Source organism: Ambystoma mexicanum, chromosome 13 (assembly GCF_040938575.1).
Source record: "Ambystoma mexicanum isolate Mex_15411 chromosome 13, UKY_AmexF1_1, whole genome shotgun sequence".
Lineage (NCBI taxonomy): Eukaryota > Metazoa > Chordata > Amphibia > Caudata > Ambystomatidae > Ambystoma > Ambystoma mexicanum.
This window is the reverse complement of record NC_090938.1, coordinates 223,629,992-223,651,286: the sequence shown is the minus strand read 5'-3', so window position 1 is coordinate 223,651,286 and position 21,295 is coordinate 223,629,992. Positions and strand designations below refer to the sequence as shown.

At 44.1% G+C, this 21,295-nt stretch overlaps 1 protein-coding gene across 2 annotated transcripts in view; it reads left to right on the top strand.

Annotated features, from left to right (window-relative positions):
• PPFIA4 (PTPRF interacting protein alpha 4) overlaps window positions 1-21,295 on the top strand; it is a 3,167,227-nt gene that overhangs the window by 88,767 nt on the left and 3,057,165 nt on the right. The window lies entirely within an intron of this gene.

Here is a 21,295-nt window from a genome sequence, read left to right as displayed (position 1 = left end):
ACTTCTCTTCTACTTTTTTTCTTCCACCTTCGTGTTTTTCTCCCATCTTCTGGTGTTGCCATTTCCTTCTTTACTTGTAGTCCACCTCATTTCTTCTCTCCCTTTCCCCAGGCCTCCATCTTCATGCTCCTTCTCCTCTGTGATCGAGCAGTTCTCTTGAGTACTGTGTCCCCTTCCCAGTTCATCCACACTGTTCTCTCCCAACTCCTGGTTTATATAGTGACTTAGCAGCAGACCTGGCGACGCCCCAAGTCAAAGTGTTCACAGATGTGGGTTGTAATTGCGTGGGGATTCCAATTCTTTGACTTGGTCTGAACCGTAGTCTCTCAGCCAATACAACCCAAGCCTCATGGATACATAGTCATAGCAGTTATAAAAGCTGGTCGCCATCCTGAATCCACATCATACTAGATTCGGAGCAGAGCTGCTTTTCCGATGTTCTGCAGGTAATAGTGTTATATGACAGTGCTCTTTGTGAAATTAAAAGTAAGTTTCTGGTGTGCGATAACCACTCCTGCTACAGCGATGCAGAGAGCATGCTCACCGAGTGGTTCTCTAATTCCAATGCATTTAGAGAGTGTGACATGGTCAGTATCCTGTCCCTCTAAGTCTGGGGGAGGCCTATCAGAGTGGATGCCAGTCCTAGCCAAAGAAAAGGAGGGCCCCAGGTCCTGTCCCCTCTGTAAGTGCCTGTGTTTACCCCATACCTCTGGATGAAAACACTGGGCAGTCTTTTTCTTGTCATTACAGAGAAATATATGCATCAGTAGTCCTGGCAGCCCGCCAAAGTCTTCAGTGAGTTGTCTCCTGTCAGTGTACCTCCACCGGCACCAAAGCCACTTTACCGCTGTGCGATGTGGCAGTAACAAAATTAGTGAGAGCCACTGTGGATCACTTTGCGCTGCCCACCGACAAACTTGTGCACCTGCAGAGAGATTCTCTGACACAAATCTGGACATTATTCATCTTGGGCCATCATTGACAAATGCTGAAGAACCCACAAGGTTTTTAGGCCATCACTTCGAAAGAGGCAAGCGCGGGGACCCTGTCACCACATGTCCTGGCAGGGGTGCCCCATTGTACTAAAAAATAAAAATAAATGTTGTCACTTTACCTTCATAAAGAAATTATTTCTGTTACAGCGTAACAGAAATAATTTCTTTATGAAGTTGGAGTGACTACAAAAAGAAACAATTTATTTTTTAGGTAATAGGACTCCCCTCAACCCCATGACACGTGCATGTGTGAGTGTATGGTGAAAGGGTGTACCCTTCAATGTATGGGTGGGTGCCTGGGTGTGTGTGCCGGTAGGGTGAAAGGGTGCACACTTAAATGTATGTCTGGTTGCCTGGGTGTGCCTGTATGTTGAAAGGGTGTACTCTTTAATGCATGGGTGGCTGGGTGTGCATGTGTGTGTATGGTGAATGGTGTGTGTGTTTGTGTTCAGGGGCGCAACAAAACCTACATTTCTGGGGTGGTGAGGTGCTAACTATTCAGATGTTGGGAGAGGTGCTAACTTCACGGGCAGTGGGGGAGGGGCAAACATATTTGTGTGGGGCATTTAACTTCTCTATGCATTCTAATGAGACTATTTTAGTGCAGCTTCAATTTTACAAGCAGTTAACTCTCTCTTTTAAGTCTGAAAGCACTCACTTATGGACTGCTGTGGGAATAATCATTCTACTGTCCCCTCTCTACCCTTCCAATCACTACCCTGGCATGCAAGTACTAAACCCACATCAAGATTTCAATTGCCTAAGAATTATGCATTTGAATGCAGGTACTAACTGTGTAATGCTTTACATTATTAATTTCTGGGCCTTTGTTAACAGTGAAACTCAGAGGTGAAGCACCCTCAGCTCATTGGTGTTACGCCACTACTTGTGTTTAATCCCTTGGTTACTTATTGGTAATCTTAATTACTCATAGCCCTATTCTTCCTCGTCCCAGTACTTGTGTATGAGGCACTTTGACTCGTACACAAGTACTGGGATGAGGTAGAGAGGGACATGGTGGTAATGCCTGGCTTAGTTACCTGTAATCTTCATTACTCCAAGTCCCATTCTTCCTCATCCCAATACTTACAAATGAGCCAAGGAGCCTTGTACGTAAGCACTAGGACAAGGAAAAGGGATTTAGAGGTAATTCTGGGCGAGAATCTGATTCTGGGGGTTAGGGAAGGGGGTGGGATGGAGAGGGGTTGTGTGAGGGGTGGGATGGGATGGGAATTGTGGGATAAATCGTAATTGTCATCCATGTCCAGGCTAAGTAGGCATAAAATGGTGTTAGTGGCTAGAGAGGCATTTTGGTGCAGCCAGTCTAGTCATTTCTTAGTTTGGCTTGACTTTCTTTTAACTGGGTATATCAGATAAAGCAGTCCTGCTAGGTGTAATTAGCAGGCTAGACTGGCATTTTGGTGCTGCCAGTCTAGCCTTTTCTTACTGCAGCATTGTATATTTTTCTGGGCATCTGTGATAAAATAACCATGATAAGTGTTATTGCTGCGACTGGCATTTTGGTGCAACCTGTCTAGGTATGTCTAAATGTGGACTGGCATGTTTTACTGTAATATGTTATTACCTGTGTAGACTGGTCTACATTGTCCAGCCAGTTGGACAGGTTTTCAATGTGGCATGGCATTTTTATTAGCAAAGCATTATATTAATTAAATCATTAATGTTCCTGAGCACCTTTGGTGACTTGCATGTATTGGATTTTTGGATTGGTGTTACCCAACAAAACAATTGCAAACGCTCTGGCCTTTTAGCCAATTATTCTCAGAAAGTGTGCTGTGTAATGCATTAAAGCACATATTTATATCTTTCTCCTAGTGCAGTGTGTGGTACCCCTACAGCAGCACGTTTTTGCATATTACGCAAGCGTGTTAATCTAAGCTGGTCCAGAGTGCAGTGCATCATGTGCTTGGTTCACGGGTTGGGGGTTGCCCTTCAGCATGGCTCACATGGGGCCCCCCACATTTTGTGGTACGCTACTGAGTAGGGGTTACTAGTCATTAGATGCTAACATGGGGAGAGTGGACAACTGGGTTAGGGAGGGACTTGCTATTTCTAGTTGAAATGGCTGTTAAAGCCAGTTTCATCATATAAAAAAAAAAACGTTAACTATTTTTGTGAGTTAGTGTGTTATTGAGGCCATCTGCGACAAGAGGCTATGTCTTTGCATTTGTACTGACTAAACACTCCCTTTTTGGAGGGTACTCAAAGTTGGGAGCCTCAGTCTTTTTAGCACCTACCAGAAGCCGAAACTATACCATTAGAGCACAGATGGGAAGAAATGGCATATGAGGAGGGACACAAAGCTTGCAGGTGGTGTTTGGTTATTTTCCATTTCCACCAAGTTCCTGGCCCTCCACCCCCAAACATCTCCTCATGGTAAATTCTTTGAGTTCACTTTAATCAAGCATTACCCTCACACTTTTCACTCGAAGTGCCTGCCAGTGTTTTTTTCAAAGCAGTCTTCTGAAAGTTAATTACTTAATTGGAGTTGTAAATGCGCTATTTGTGAAATAAACATTTTGGAACTAGCCCATTTCCTGGCAGGCCCATTTTTTCTTTTTTCTAACACATTTTGCAGCAAATGTAGATGGACAGGTTGGGTTTAGATATTTATTAAGGTGGAGGGGTTTAGAAGGAGTTACATGGGGGTCCCAGCCCGCGTTTGTTTTGTGGTGAAATTTAAAAAAATAATATATATATTCTAATGAATGGGCCTTGAGCAAATTGATGCAAGGAAACATCATAGAACCAAAAGTGTCTTAACCAGGTCTGGCTTCAGCCACTCGATTTGTAAGCACTATGCGTATCCTTCAATGAAATCCTAAAGCCAACAGTTTGAATGTATCGCCACATACGCACTCCCCCACAGATTACCATTAACCTTCAACCTTATAGAATACCTGAAGCCAGAAAAGAAATAGAGCGAGAATATCAAGCCCTCCCAGAGTCCTTGGTCTTCGCCAATAGTCCCAACCAAAAATCCTGATAAATCGTGGAGGTTTTGTATAGATTTCAGGAAGTTGAATGCAATAATAACCCAATTCAGCAACTTCCCAATGCCCCGGATACAAGATCTCATTGACCGACTGGGCTCCGCGGTATATCGCTCCACAATTGATATTATGAAGAGCTATTGGCAGGTCCCTTTAAATTTAAAGAACAAAGAGAAGACTGCTTTCTCTACCCCCAGAGGACAATATCAATTTAAAGTTCGGCATTTGCTCTATTTGGTGCCCCCGCAACCTTTCAATGTTTGATGGATCAAATCCTACGCCCATACTCTAACTTTAGTCTAGCATATCTAGATGAGATGTCATATATAGTAAAACCTGGGATGATCTTTTGTTCCATTTGTATGAAATCACTAAAGCTCTGAGATAAGCCGGGCTGACTGAAACCCCAAGAAGTGTTATCTAGCTCTCTCGGTGGTAAAATACTTGGGATTCTTTGTGGGTAATGGATTAGTCCAACCGCAAATGTAGAATGATGGGGCTGTTCAGGAAACCCCAGTACTCAAAACAAAACTTGACTTCAGGGCTTTTCTGGGACTTGTTGGTTATTACCGAAGGTCTATTCCTGATTAGTCTTCCATCACCTCCTGTCTGACCGAGAAATTAACAAATGCCAAGCTCAAATGTTACAGTGGAAAAAAAGAAGACGAAACCTGTTTCAATACCTTCAAATCGATCTTGCGCAGAGAACCTATACTTAATGTACCTAAGTTTAGTAAGGCATTCACACACCAAACCGATGCTTCTTAAGAAGGCTTGTGTTTTTTACTATCCCTGGTGCACGACCAAATAAAACACCCAATGCTTTACATCAAACGGAAACTATTTCTCAGGGAGCGTAACTACACCACCATAGAATTAAAAGCATTAGCCATCAAATGGGCCATAGTGAATCTAAAGACTATTTGACAGGAAGGTAGTTTAGGTTAGTGACTGACCATTCCGCACTCACATGGTTAAGCCTCAAAGAACAATAACCCTGGAGCAACGTGCTGGTTCTTTGACCTTTATCCATTTTGCTTTAGTGCAGAACATCAGAAGGGCAAAGAACAAGGAAACTTAGATTTTCTGTCGAGTTTCCTTGTTGAGGACAAAGAAACCAGCAGCATTAGGGTTAGGGTATTTCCGGAATCTCATGTCGTCCCTACTCCTGGAGGAGGCTACCCTTTCCATGAGGCCAGGGAGGCGAGCCCGCTACCCGATAGTCCCCCTGGGACCCACATTTAAGAAACCAATACAAAGGTGTCTGGGACCCAGATTTAAGAAGCCACTACACAGGGGTCTGGGACCCGCACTTAAGCAGGAATAAGGGGCCTTGGTCCTGCAGATAAGAAGACAATATAAGAAGGTGAGAGACCCACATATGAGAAGTCTAAGAAGGGGTCTGGGACCCACATTTGAGAAAGGCAGACGCTGGCAGGAGAGTACATCTGGGCTGTCCAATACACTTCCAAGGGAAGCCTGACAAAGGTCCGGGGAAAGGAGACATTCCCCACACTTTGCAAACCATTTCATCCAGAAGAAGGGAGTCATTCTTCTGGACCTTGAAGAGACAAATCCATTTTAGTTGTATTATAGGTGTGAGGGTTAGAAGAAGAATTTTGACACAGGAAGGTGAACTTTTTAGTTACAGATATTCTGGCACTTCTGTTTTATTTGAAGCAGGGAAACTCCTCTTAGAGTTAGGGTTGGATAAGTTTGTTACTTTGGTGTGTCGGTTTCCTCCTTCAACACTCACAGTTTGCACTGTATTTTCACAGCATAAACATTTGTGAATGAGAGAGAGTTTTATTCCCAGCTCTGACCCACCTGGGCTGCCCCATAACGGTGAATATGACAGAGTACCCGTATTGAGTAAAAATGTTCTTCCAAAAAGAGGGTAGTGGAAGTACAGTGACCGCATTCTGGTGAACCCGATACCCAAAGGCCAGGGGAGGGTAAGTCTTACTCGCATTAGCCCAGCCTTCGAGTCCTCTGCTGTAAAGATCCATGATTGTCTTCTCAGCTGCTGCTGCGTAAACAAATTCACGGGCCCTGCTTCACTTAAGCCCAGGTTGCTTCTAAGTCAAACATATCTGAATATCTAAACACAGATGACTGTACTTTCTTGCTTAGGCCATCTGTAGGTGCAGGGCATGGGCTGAAAGGACACTTCCGTAACGGTGTTGCTGCAATGCAACTAGAATTTGATCTATACACAATGTGCTAACTCCCCCTCTAGGTTAGGCTGGTGGCTGGCTACTAAATCTAGGTTGGGGGGTTGCTTGCAAATCACTTCTTTACAAAACCACGCAGTATTTGAAAAGCAATACTGGTTTACACCAGAACTTTAAAAAAACTGCAAGGTGAGTACCGCCATAAAGAGAACATTTGGTGAAATGTAGGGACATTACAACTAAAGAATCTGCAAAAATAGCCCTTAAATACAAAAACAATTTTTCTAGTCAAATCTATGACTATTGGAAATAATATAGCGCCGGCTATTAACAAGTTGAGAGAACTTTATTCTACGATAAAGAGTGCATCCTCCATTCTTGTATCTTCAGCTGTAGTGACGAACACATATAATGAATTTTTTAAAAGCGATCTTGAAAATACCAAAAACGTTTCAGACAAAAGGCTGTGAAGAATAATACTGTGGCATCTGAACTTACATATGTCAGCTCCCTTTTGGTTTTTCAGAAGTCTCTTCAGACTCGATATGAAAACTTCTTCAGAATTTAAAACCCACAAAATATTTGTTTGATGTTGTTCCTGCCTATGTTTCCTGGAACAAGGCTATTCAGATTTTCTGACATCCTTTGTCAATTTATCCTTAATGCAAGGGACTGTTCCTACTGCTCTAAAAACTACTACTATTACTCATCTGCTAAAGAAATCTTCTCCGGACCCAGAAATTCTTCAGAATTATTTCCCTGTCGCAAATGTGCCGTGCCCTGCAAACATTTTGGAAAAGGTTGCAACCTCCCAATTTCAGGCTCAGATTGCATTTACAATACTGGATGTTTTTTCAATCAGGGTTTCGCCCACTGCACAGTACGAACACAATGATATTATAATGAATACAGACAATGGAGACTTGACCATGTCCATTATGCTGGATCTCACCGCAGCATTCGACACAGTGGATGTAATGTTCATATTTTTTATTTTATTGTTTGTTTGTTTCAAACTGTTCATACAAAATTAATCCTTGGAACAAATAAAACCATTTACATCATTTTTACAGTCAAAGAATAGTTTTCAATTTCAATCTTCATAAATCAGAGTCCAATTAACATTACATCCTTTTGCAAACAATCAACTACTAAGAGAAATGCGCAAGCGGAACGGTGCACACAAGACCCAAACCAGGATGATTCCAATATCTACTTGAAATTACCCAGTGCAGTTGACACTGCCCTCCCAGCCAATCCCTCTCCATGAGAGAGCTGCAGCACTTCAACCATACACTTTACCCCTATAATGGTTGATTTATTCTCACCTATTAAAAACATAGTCCACCATTTCTTTGGCAATAGTGATTTGCATCCTTTGGTCATATCACCCATATATTTCATCCTCAGCATATTTAAAGACTTGCATTCTATGATCAGAATCTCAACTGACTCAGTCATGGATATCTGGCCACAGAATCTACAATTGGGACTAAGGTCACCCAGCATCCTTCTGTAGCCCAGACCTTCTCTTGTTGGAAAGATATTCAGTCTCAGTAAGAGATTACGATACCATCGGCAGGGGAATTTAGTCAGGTACAATGGGAGCCGATTAACTCCTTTACCCTCTAATCCCAAATTCAGGGCTAACTTGTATTTTGATCTTTGAGTTAGCGTGTCAATCCAATCTCGATGCATCATTTCCTTTTTAACTTTGCCCGGGTTCCTCAACAGGACTTCTTTGGAAATAGCTAGTTCCTCTGGGCAAGTAGGACAACCCCTTTTCCAAAGGTCCAGGTAACCATATACACCTTGGATAGGGTCATCTTTTAGTATTTCAAATGGAGAGGGGTCTCTGAGTCAATACATTTCCCATAGTATGCCAAAATCTTCCACGTAAGTGCAGATCTCTTTGACTTGATCCCTAGCTCAAATCTGATCACAGCATTCGGAAGGGATTGGGGGAGTCGAAGGACTCTTTTCCATTAATAACCCTCTATAATGTCCCGGAATTGGTTGGTCCAAACCTGCATGGTCTCAGCACCATAAATCAGGATAGGCACAACCTTTTGTTTAAAGAATGCACAAACTGGGACCAGAGAGAATTTCCCAAACCTTTTGTATAATATTGCCCCCTGAGTTGTTAATCTTTACATTTTTGTCTGATATTCTCCTTCCATTGCTTTTCAATTGAGCTATGATTCAGACAGACGCCTAAATAGGATATGGAGCCCACACATTCCAAAGATGCCTTGGCCACCCTCCATTTGAATCCTGTTCTCATTTTCCCCCTTTGAGGTTCTAGGACCATTATTTTTGTCTTTTTGACTTTTATTTTAAGGCCATTCAGTTGAAAGTAATTTCTCAGTTCATTCAGTCTCCACTGGAGACCTATTTGCATCTGGTCTAAGATAACCATATCATCGGCATAAAAGATTCAGGGATCTTTTTTCAAGGTCATCAATGGCAGTAGACGTATCAGATCCTGCGCTGGCTTAGTTTCTGCTGTTAAACTGATGAAATTAGGATATTTTGTATCTAAAGCCCCTAATGTTGAATGTGGAGTACCACAGAGTTGATCATGTTACATATTTACATCCAATCATTGATGACAATGATAACGTTGTGTTATTTATATACACTTTCACCAAAGCGCTTTACAGAGAACATACGCATGTACAATATCACCAAACCAAAGATGGTACTCCTTTATTGACCTGCGAAGGATGAAAGGCTGAGTTGGCCCTGACATGTTTCGAACCTGCAACCTGCAGATCACACACACATTGCAGCCTGGAGTGCTCAACCCACTGAGATATTTTACAAGCTTCATTAACCTATTAGCCAAGTTTTATGTCTTGTATCGGTCTCACGTGGATGATTACCAGATGTATCTGTGTGTTAATGATCCATCAGTATCGTTCACAAATATTGCCTGATGTACCACTGAAATAGCACGTTGGATGACATCAAGTAATTTGCTATTTAGGCCAATAAAACTGAAGTATATTGTTTAGGATCGAAACGGTTAATGTATGAATCAACTTCTATTCCCACTCCCCTTGCCTATTCAACTTGCCCTCATATGTCAATAAGGTAAAGAACTTTGGATGTTACTGGCAGTCCAGCTGGGCTGTGATCGGCAAGTTGGAGTCATTACACGTTGTAATTAGTGTATGTTAGAATTGTTATCCTCTGCCTCCTCTTTCATTGCTTCTTCTCATTTCCCAGCAGTGGTTGGCTCTTTGGTGAATTCAAAATTGCCCACTCCCCCTGGCCTTCCACACCACTGTGGTCAAAGCAAGAAAATTGCTGGCGGAAACCAATAGAAGTTGTGTCTCCAATTACAGGCCTCAAGATCCCTAATGTGTTTAAGAGGAAGGGGAAAGGCTTGGGGGAAAATCAGGAAATGAACTGGAAACTCATAAAGAACAAGAATTGGGAAAACCACTTGCTAGGTACGGTCATAGTGGTATTAACTGCCCATTGATGGTACCAGGTGCAAAATGGTGCGAGTACCTGGGTATGTAATAACAGTGCCTTGCAAATACCTAATACTTATATACAAGCCAAAGCTGTTTACTTTGCCAGTGCTGGTCTTTAACAGCACATCAGTTAAGAACAGGCAGAGTGCTTATAAATTGAGTGGCTGAAGGCAGCCCTGGTTAAGGAAAACAGGAAGTGATGGATGGAAGGTTTAAAATTAATCTTAACCTCTTGTCTTGCTGTGGGCAACCCTCCAGACCATCGTTCTTCACCTGCCAAGCCATTACAAAAGGGGACCATATGCAAATCTGGCTTGGTCCCTGTGATGAATCAAATTCTGGGCACGAGTGTTCCAGAGATGATTATTGGTTTCTAAACCATCAGTCAGCCTCACACCTGTAATACAGCAGGAGAGATCCGAACAGATTGGAAATGCAAGTAAATTATAAACCTTCATGTCCAATTTTAGTAATGTGGACGGAACAGCAGGCTTATCTCGGCAAGGTCATGGATCATCGATTAGTTTCAACACAGCGAAAATACAATTGTAGCCCAATGATAAAAGGGGTGTCCGTTCAAGATTGTATACAATTATCTACTTTATTATTATGACAACAGACATTTCTAGCACACTACAAAATACAATCCACCCTGTAATGGAAAACACAGAGGACAGACCATTTCACCAAGGAAAGGGATGCACTCTGGATACTGACAGGGTAGTCGGTAAAGCAATCCATCATAACTGCTCAAGGTTATTTGGTTTCAACACCAAGGGAGCAGGGGTTGTAAATGTCACTAGGGGCCGGGGGGAAGGACCAGGGGGACAGAAACACAATGTACCTGGTGCCTGCGATGATCTTGATGCTTGACAGCATTGAGTCGGTTCCAGGACGCTTTGCAGCTCCTGCAACAGAGTTCAGGATGGGAGCGACAGCTGCGGGTATCAGGCAGCAGGCAGTTCGGCAAGCGAGGCTGGACGGATGGCTCCAGGCTGGCCTACAGGGCGACTCGAAACGCTAGTCGAGGTGTCTTGCACAGCTTTACTGACTGCAGCGTGATAGTCAGTGGTGCACCTGGTCGCAGTGCGAGGGTTCGACTGTCAAAGAAATTTCCTTAAACGATGGATGCTGTTTGGTGCTTGTTGTGGCACCACTCCTAGCTTCTTTGCAGGGCTCGTGTCATCCTTTAATGCAGACGGCCCAAAGCTGAGGAGGGTGTTTGCAGGGAACAGCCTTGTCCTTTGTTCAGAGACTCTCTGGCACTTCCCAGCTAGGAAGCTTTCTGGCAGAACCAAGCAGGGCACACTGTGTGCTGGCTTGGTACCGGTTCTGGAGCTGCTGGATGGGTCCTCTGAGTCGGGTATCTCCCTCTGTCCCCTGGGAGATGTTTAGAGGAGGGATCTTGCTTCCCTCTTGGAAGCCTGGCCTTCCGTCACTGGCGGAAGATTTAAGGAAGATTCTACCTTCAGGCAGGGTCCGAATTAGTCCTTCTTACTCCTTTTGAAGTCGTCGGGTGATCTGTTAAGTGAGGGGCTCAGCCCTCTTTTAAAGGCAAATGGGCCCCCGTGATTGGTGCAGACTAAGCCTACCTTAACAAAACAATCCTAGCTCCCTACCAACAATCTTCCGTTATGCATGAGGTCAGGACCAGAGTGCTTTGCAACAGGAAAGTTAAGACGTGACAACATGTACTCCTAAGTCCCACCCATCTTCCTGTCTGTTATAGTTCAAAGTGTCTCTCTGGTTAACTGAGCCCTCTGTGACTCTTGATCAAAGTGCAGGTCTCCCTTGCGATTTGGGGTAAGAACAGATGTTTGTCTCCCTCAAATCACATACTTCATCCCTATGAAAGGGGTCCATTCTGCAGGGGTTGCCTATGGTGAATAGTGGACCCAGACATGCCATTCACTGTCCTTCATGCAGAGGGGTGGGAACTAGCTTTAAATTGATACATTGCATATACAAGAGGTGTTAGTCTGGCCTCCCTGCTGTCAGTTTTGTGAACAAGCCCATTCCGCTGGCTTGCCTTAATTAACTCTCATCAGTATGGACTGCCACCAGCCGAACTAGACGATAAAGAGGCAGATCGATGGAGCCGTTGATATTTTATTAGGCTAACCATGGCTGTAGGAAGGTGTCTCCTTCCCCCTCTGAGTTGCTTTTGATGTACCTGTGGCTGTCCCATTCCAGCTGACCATGACAGGGCAGGGCGGCGCCTGTAGGCTGTGTCCTCCCGTAGTACACGTGACTAAGTTTGTTGTGCGGTGAGCAGTGAAAATGTGTGCGGAATGGCTTCACACATTTTTTCGGGGGTTGATCTCCCATTATTCATTTTCATTAAAAAATCAAAAAGGCCCAGGCGAGCATCCCCGTGTGGATGGTCCAATTCCTCACAGTCCAACCCAAAAGGGGCAGTACAGCCCAAACTGCTTGATCCCCTCCGTTCTGCTTTAGGCACACCTGGCTAAGACATTTGTATTACACCAGCAGCACATTTACTGCTCTAATTAGTCATAAACTCTCAGAGTGCTTTGAAGATACATTGGCAGGCACTTCGAGTGCAAAGTTTGATGGTAAGGCTTGGGTAAAGCGAGCTCCAAGAGTTGCAATGAGGAGGTGTTTTGGGTGGGGAGGACCAGGACCACTGTGGGAATGGCTATGGGAGGGCAACTAACTGAACACCACCTTCAAGAATTGTGTTCCTCCTCATAAGAAATATTTCACCCTATCTGTACTCCAGTGCAGTAGTTTCGGATTTTAATAGCTAAAAAACGAAAAATGTATGAAAAAGGACATGAGAAATTGTGCTTACTTTTCAGGAAGTTGCGAAAATTGTACATTCGGTTTCTGACACACACCCCAACACTCATGGTATGGTATCATGCTCCCTTCATTTGGTACTCTGCTTATCACGCAGCTTCTTCAGTGATGGCGGCAGCAGCGGCGGCCTCCTGTCGCTGTGCACTACGTTAGTGTGTCCCCTTGTTCCCATCACGTGAACATTTCCCCTAGGCCCACAGAAGCTGCCATCTCCTTTTCGTGCCAATGCGCCCCTGCGAATTATTGCGACACGGAAACCGGTCCTTGCCAGACATCTCTGTAATTAAGGGTTGTGATCCGTTATACTATCCCGACTGATAAGTCTGCCAGTCGGAATTAATGGGTATAGTAGCCCACTTTACAGATCCCGTTGGCGGATTGATAGGTCGGCGTGCGTAATTGCTACGTTCTGTCATCCCGCGGCGCTACTTGCTGCCAGCGTCGGGTGGGCGCTGTCTTTCCGTTTCTGCCGATTCTCCGATTTCCAGATGCAGAGGCTGCTTTTCTCAGAGCTCACTCAGTGGCCCCGGCCCTCATGCGGCCCCTTAGAAGGGACTAGTTCTTTTACAGTGTTGCGAGTACTGAAAGTAATTCTAGTGATCATCTGAGCCAATTGGAATGCCCAGAATGCAGTTCGTAATCTGTTATTGTCCTCATTCTAAATATTCAGACTTCTGTAACCTAATAGTTGACACTGAATACACTATTTACTACAAAAATACGAATAGCCTTGGACACAGAAGGAGGGGGCAGTATTACTTTAGAATAGTACATTCCCTAAAGTTTTGTCCTTGGCTTTCCCTTTGGGCATAACTTGGGGAGAGGCATTATCCAACCATAAGGACCCTGTCCTCTTTCTCCAAAGTTTAATTAGCATATGGATTCTATTATTGATCTCCTTTCTGCCAATCAGAATGCTTCATTGTCCCGTGAAAATGACCCTCCTTCCCTGTCTCCAACAACATGCAGTGGTCAGTTTGCAAACCTTGCACCTAAACTTCACAAATGGGACCCCCTAGCCTTTCAAACTTGAAGGGATGGTTGATTTGGGGGATCCGATGATTCAAATTCCAGTCGATGCACCTCTGGATTCTCACCAGACGTGTCGCTATAGGGGGGATAAGGGGGCTATTGCCCCGGGACTTTTGGTTGTATCGCTGGATAGAAACTTAAGGGCTGCAGGCAAAAGGCTAGCTAGCCCCGACATTAGCGTAACCCCAGATCTTTTCCAGACCTAGCAACATCCCTGCCTCCGCCACATGTACTGCCAGAGCTGATTAAGCGTACAGCGATGCATTTGATGATGGGGGGGATATACGTATTGAGCACTTAGTGGGATCCATGGCTTCCATCTCAGCGGACTGTAAACACCAGCGGCTTCAAGCCTTGATTTCATTAGAGATGATTGGCTGTAATGTAATGGTCTGTGAGGGAGGAGGATTGAGGGCTTGCGCTGGCCACAGAGCATAATGGAGCACATGAACGGGAGAATCTGCATTGAGGGAAAGGTTTTGGGTACTTGAGGCTTCCGTTTTAGGTGCCCCCGGAAAGAACTCCAATACTTAGGAATACTCAATCTGCCACCATTGCTCTCCATATGTTTTGGTCTACAGCTTCCAGAGGCCCTATCTACTATTGTCAATGGCTGGGGATCATGGGAGTTGTAGTCTACATCTGGAGATCCTCAGGTTGCAGACCCCTGGTCAACATGCAATCTACATTGGCATCTTCCTTACTATCTGTCTACCTACCCGACGCTATATAAACTCCTTAAGATCCTAAAGCATCACCATTGCAATTATAACTTTTGTTTTCAGTGAGTGCTTTGCTCATCCGGGACCCATTTTTAAAATTTATTTTGCATTTTTAAAGCGCTCACACAGCCTGGGGGCATTGAGGCGCTGTCACATGAATATGTCTCTTGGTTGCATAGTTATAAAGCAAATAATACCCAGAGGTTTATAAGCGCAGACCCGGGGATCGAACCTGTGTTGCTTAGTGTGGTCTTGTTTCCAAGGCGAGCACATTGCCGCTGAGCTATCTTCCCGGGACAAATGAAGGATCACTTCTCAGCTCCAGCCCCACCCTGCTAGATTATCCAGAACCACCTGCCTTCCTGGCTATACTTTTTTTATGCCACCTGCAAGCAGGCAACTAATCAGCTGACTCTCCTCTGACATCACCCACAAAGGAATTTTTCAACTGATATGGGAGTCAAGCAATGTAATGGTTAGACATGATACAGTGACTGGAGCAAACTCTCTTCAATCTTGCCTATCATATTGTGAAAACAAAATCAAAATATCGAGGCTGAGTACCCCAAAAGGAAATACACCGAACACGGGTTACAAAGGAACAAACAAAGTACTTTATTTTATACTGAATCCAGTTACAAAAACAGAGCAAAATCAGATAGCTATCGGCCCTCAGTACAACACAACGAACTCCAGCGTGGTGCAGTGAGAGACGTTGTACATTAGAATACATTCGCTTTTTATACACTTGGTGGGCACGATGTCCGGCCCCACTTCGGGTTAATATTCCACTTAGTACATCACCGATCTAGGGTTCGTGCCAAGTTTCGAACAACCGCATATAACTGGTCTGCCTTTAAAACATGTATCAACAAGCATATGCAATAACTGTGTATTTTAAGATTTTCCATGCAGGCCTTCTCAAACATTAATACAATGTAGTTCAGTATTTGAATACATTGATTCAACATATGCTTGTGGATTAGTTTCATTGCACGAGTAACCCTTTTACACACAGGTCAACGAAGGACACGGTCTCAGTTCACGACCTCAACAAGTGCCCTGCAGGCAAGTTACATATTAGCTATGTACAGAGGTCAAGACGGCCATGTTGTATTCTGGAATGACATTGTCCACCATTTTAACTCAAAGGGTGACTTTTACAAAGCGAATCCTAAAATGGCGGATTGACCTAAAACGGAGTCTTACATTGATTTCAGGTCAGGACCTTGCAACACGGATTCTTTTGCAAGCGACTTTCGAGCAGCTTGGCATAGGCCAATATTCATATATTTATTGCAATAGGAGGCACGATATGATTTCTCTTTTGACAGACCCTCCTTTTGGCCTATGCAAGTGGTAAAAACTACTTTGGATCGCCTTGTAAATAACTCCAGGCATCATCGTACATGCACCCTGAATCACTGTCGGAAATATCTATTGCCATTAGGTCATTTGCTAAAAAATCTTTCAACACATATTCTTTGGAAGTTTTATCTGGGGCATACACTTTATGTCCTATCGAACCTATCGCTTGTTGCGCAGCATCCCCCTAGCATCGAACACATACCACGTAGACACTGAATACAGCAACAAAGAAACAACAGGATTCCCAAAATAATTAGCAAGACCGAAAGTACCTTCCAACCCTAAGAATGCAAGAAGTCCCAGAACCAAGCGCTTAGATCCCAGTTTCCCTCGGGAACATGCACTTCGGAACTAAGGACGTGCAGATTCTGTAATGCCTTGAAGATAGTTGGGGAGGAATCTGGTACAAAAACAGAGCAAGTGGTCCCCACTAATTTACACACTCCACCACGCTCAGCCAGAATGACATCTAATGCCATTCGGTTTTTAAGTGCTACTAATCTTATCGCCTTTTGTTCTAATGTCATATTATAGAGTATGTCCGTGGTCCGGTTGATGGTTTTCTCCAGTACTCTCGCTGGTTTTCTGATATCTTCTGAATTCGCTATCTGCCCCCAAAATGGCACAACTGATTTAGCTATATCTCCCAGGATTTGTGCTGGGGTGTCACCATTCTCGTCCCGCCGTGGACGTGCCTTCAAAACTTCTCTTGTGCTAGCTATAAACACCCCAGGTAACGGGATCCCTAAATAACAGGTTCCCTGCCAATCCCTGGGCAACCATGGGAATGCTACATTACCGCAGACAAAGTAGACAGGTTCGCCTACATACAAAGGTCTGTTTTCCCCAGTAAAATTTGCAACGTTGGGCACTACCTAGAAAATTTCCCATTGACTGAGATCCACTCCTCTGTATACAAAAAGAAACTGAATCGGGGCTATGGTTAACAGTGTAAGGAGGAGGCATGGCATCCTTATTGCCTATTGGAGCCATCTTAAAGGAAATCAAAGATTGGAAAGGACGAGACAGTTTATCAGAAGGCCTAATAGAAGCAACATTCGGTTTATCCTGTTTGCGAAAAACGAGCATTCCAGGGGAGTCAAAACACGTTTCTCAAAACTGTTCAAATTGGTGCCATCAAAGTTCCCTGAGATGCTATCATTCCACCGGCCAAAGAACAGTGCTCTAAGAGAAACATAGCAAACAGTTGTCAGAGGTAAAGGATGAATATATCAACCTAGCCCCTTATCCCCGTGTTGCGGTAAATCTGAGCAGACCCAACAGTTAGATTTATTAAAAATGGCATGCGTAGCATTCATGATGAGCAGTAGAGTGTTATTGTGGTACCTTTGTCTGTACTGAGAATCCCTAGGGGATAGAGTATGCAAATGTAAAACGGGAGTAGGAACAATAGGTGCACTTTCAGTAGGCAACAAAAGTTCTGAAGAATGAGTTTCCTCGAGGTACCACAATCCTAAGGCAGCGACTATTAAAAAACCAAATATCATTATAAAAATACAGCAATACATTTTCGGGACCCAGGCATTTTGTCCATTGTCCCGGTTGGTCACACCCTTATTTACAAGTCCCATACGAGCGGTAGCGGTAGCAGGCATTGTAGTCTTCAAATGGATACCCCAATTTTCATTTCTGGCGACCTCCCGGTCGAGCGACTTCTTAGTCCTTCCACAACCCTAGCCAACATAATCCCCTTTCTCAAATTTGGGCAAAAAAAACAAGCCCTCGATGATCATTTTCTTCTTCAGATGCACAGCCGAACCGTGCCGTAAGTCTATCAGATGCACAGCAAAACCGTGCCGTGAGTCTATTTTTGTGGACGTAGATTGTACCTTACCTTTCCCGGTACTGATTGATCCGGAAACAATATGTCGTCACTTCCTGCTGGAAGCAACGTGTCGGAAGCAAGTGAAGATACTGAATTCGAAATAGTTTCCGGATGCAAAACTTTTGGAGAGTGTGGAGACAAAATGGCAGCTTCCCCGGGCCTCACGGGCTCAGAGAGATTCACCGACACACTCTCAGTGCTACTTACTGCTTTGGGATCGTTGGTTGCAGTATCAGCGAGGGGTTCTGCTTCTTCTGTAACGTGTGGCACAGGGTGAGGAGGTTTCTTGACGTGGGACGCGTGGATCCAGTTCTTTCTCCCAGCGACCCACACCTCTGTCTGGGTGACCAACATGACTTGGAATGGCGCATGCCAGCGAGGCTCAAGACAAGAGGAGCGCTCGAAAGATTTGATGAGCACCCAGCTTCCAGGCCGTATGCTGTGGCCCGGGCCCTCGTATCACACAGGTAAAGCTTCTCGTACCTGGTGATAAATCAAATACAGGTTTTTAGTCAACTGGCTACAATAATCTGAAAGTAATACATTTTCAACATTTCTTAATGAGTTACATTTAGGAAGGTTCCAAATATTGGCAGGTCTCCCCATTAAAACCTCAAATGGAGAGAGCTCAGTCTTAGTTTGAGGGGTTGTACACATGGATAACAACACGATCAGTAAGGCGTCTGGCCATTTTAGTTTGGTGCCGGCACACGTCTTGGCGAGCTTGTTCTTGATGATACTGTTGTGTCTTTCTACTAGTCTGGCGCTCTGCCCTTCTACTATGTCCTCCCATCACCCGTCATCATCAAGTTTCCCCAAGCCTTCATCCCACCTTTTGGATTCTTCTAACGTGGCATCCGTTTATATATCCCGTACAGACCCAACACCCTCATCCATTGCATAAGCATTTACAGACTCCCTTGAAACATACATCTCCGTAAGGAGATCGGTAGCAGTTTGCCTAGCTATCTGATCAGCGAAAGCATTCCCTTTCCCTATATCATCTGTAATCTTTCGATGTGCTGCACATTTCATAACTGCTAACTGAGTAGGGAGCGCAAGCGCTGAGAGTAGTTGTACTATTAGGGAGCCATGTTGAATTTTGGTGCCATGCGAAGTTAGGAACCCTCTCTCTGACCAAAGTCTCCCAAAGTTGTGAACCACCCCAAAGGCATACTGACTATCAGTATATATATTTTTTGCAAGCCCTTCAGAAAGTTCACAAGCTCGGGTCAATGCTATAATCTCTGCGGCCTATGCAGAATTATGCATGATTCTCTTAGTTTCCACAACCGTGCTCAATGTCGTGATCGCCTAAGCAGCTGTGGATGTACCATCCAGAAGTTTGAAGCAGGAGCCGTCACAAAACAGCTCTCCTTGCGGATTATCCAAGGGAGTATCTTTCAAATCAATTCTACCCTTTGTCTCTTGTTCGGTCATATACAAACAATCATGTGGCTCTTCATCGCCGCAAGTAGTATCTTGCGGGAAAGGTAGGAGTTCAGCGGGATTAAGAACACAACACCTCTTAATTTGAATGTGAGGAGCAAACAAGATCAATTCATATCTTGTCAACCATGCATAAGTGAGGTTTTGCGTTTGAGTTCGGTTCAGTAGAACATCTACAGAGTGAGGCACCATTAGGGTTAGCTCATGGCCTAGGACCATTCCCTCACTCTATTTTACAGACGCAGCAGCAGCAGCGACAGCTCACAAACATCTTGGCAAAGCACATGCTACAGGATCAAGGGCGGAAGAAAAGTAACTGCACGGCCTATTCTTCCCTCCATGTTCCTGTGTTAACACAGCCAAAGCACATCCATCTCATTCATGCACAAACAACACAAAGGCCTTTTCATAGTTTGGTGTGCCCAAAACTGGTGCAGAGCATAATGCAGTCTTAAGCAAGTCAAACGATTGCTGGTGTACCGCGTTCCATGGCAATGGTGAAGAAATGCCCTTCTTTGTCAAAGCCAACATCGGTTTGATCACTAGTGAAACATTTGGGATCCACAACCTATAGTAAGAAGCAATACCTATCAAGACTCTAACTTCCTTCTGTGTATTTGGGACAGAGGTGCCAGAAATGTGTTTTATTCTTTCAGGTGTCGATCTTCTTCCCTCCTTTGACAGGAGATAGCCTAAATAGCGACCGCCTAACAACAATATTGAAATTTTTTAAGCAAAGCTTTGTGACCATGCTTAGCTAGATGGATAAGCAATAACACAGTGCCCTCCTTACAGGCACTCTGAGTCAGCAGCTAGAAGCAAATCATCAACGTACTGAAGCAAAGTACAGGTAGAGGGCAATTCAAGGGTATCAAGTTGTTCTTTCAAAGCCCTACTATAAATGCTAGGACTCTCTGTGTACCCTTGAGGTGCACGAGAAAATGTGAATGAGCGTCCCCCTAAGGTGAACGCGAACAAATATCTACTATCCTTGTGTATAGGAATACTAAAGAAAGCATTCTTCAGGTCCACAACACTAAAGTAAGTAGCTGTAGCTGGATTCATGGGTAGGATTGTCGTTAAATCAGGCACAATTGGAAATTGTGGTGCCACGACTTTATTAATGGCACGTAGATCGATTATGAAACAGAATGGAATTACATTAACGCCTTTCTTGTACATGGGTAAAATCGGACTGTTACACAAACATCCTGAAATTTATTCAATCACCCCGCGATGCACAAAATCGGAAATAATGCATTTCAAAGCTCGCTCGCCCTCAACTGAAATCTTATACTGGGGAAATGCGTGGCAGCTCAATTCCATGTTTCAAAACTATCTTGACATGTTCAATCTGTAAAACACCGACATCATTGTCGTCGACAGCCCACAAGCTCTCTGGTACATTAATGAATTCTGGAGACAAAGGCCTTGTCAAGAATTGCGAGACAGAAAATTGCTGTGGTGAAATCGTCAAGCATACTCCATCAGAAGAACAATAAATCACTGCATTTAATTCTTTTAACAGATTCAACCCCAGCAAGTTCTCTCCGCAATCCGAACTCAACAGAAATGGACAATGGTCCATAAAGGGACTCAAAGAAATAGGTACCAGCAAAGAAACCGGACAAACAACTGGTGTACCAGAAATCCCTACAGAAACATTGGTTTGCCCTGACAGTGAAATGTTTGGAACCTGTTAATGATCAATGGAACACTTCTGTGCTCCAGTGTCTATCAAAAACGGATGTTTCCTATTTCCCACCACCATTTCAATGTAGGGACCTTTCTGATTGACGGGAATAGGTGTAGGTTCCAAACCCTGCTTCGGGCAATCCTAACGAAACAGAATATCAAAAGGAAGCTCTTCAGATAAATATGCAGCGGAGGGATGATCAAATATGTTCCTGGTGTCCACACTCGGAGTCTGATTGTCCTGCGAGAAAGGTTGTTGAGGGTCCTGTGTAAACAGACCTCTACCAGGGCCCCCTACACCAGGCGACCTCTGGATCGCCTACCCATATTTCCAAATATATTATTTGACCTTTGTTGAAGGACGGGGCATTGTGCTTGCCAATGACCCTCTCGACGACAATAAGCGCACTGATTAATGTTCACAAGACCCAAGGGCACATTCCCCTGCAGGACATACTGACCTCTAACCTGAGACCTACCCCCTCTGGGGCCTCTAACAATTTCCTGCCATAGCACTATAGTTTTCAAATCGTCTTTTAGTTTTTCAACCCTATCTTTTTCATTATTGACACGGTTCTCGTAGTACTGAGCCATGTGCAGTACTTCTGATTGTGATTTCGCCTGCCAAGCGCTCTCAGAAGACATAATTTGTGACTGGATGTCAGGCAGCAATCCACGCACCAATTTGTACA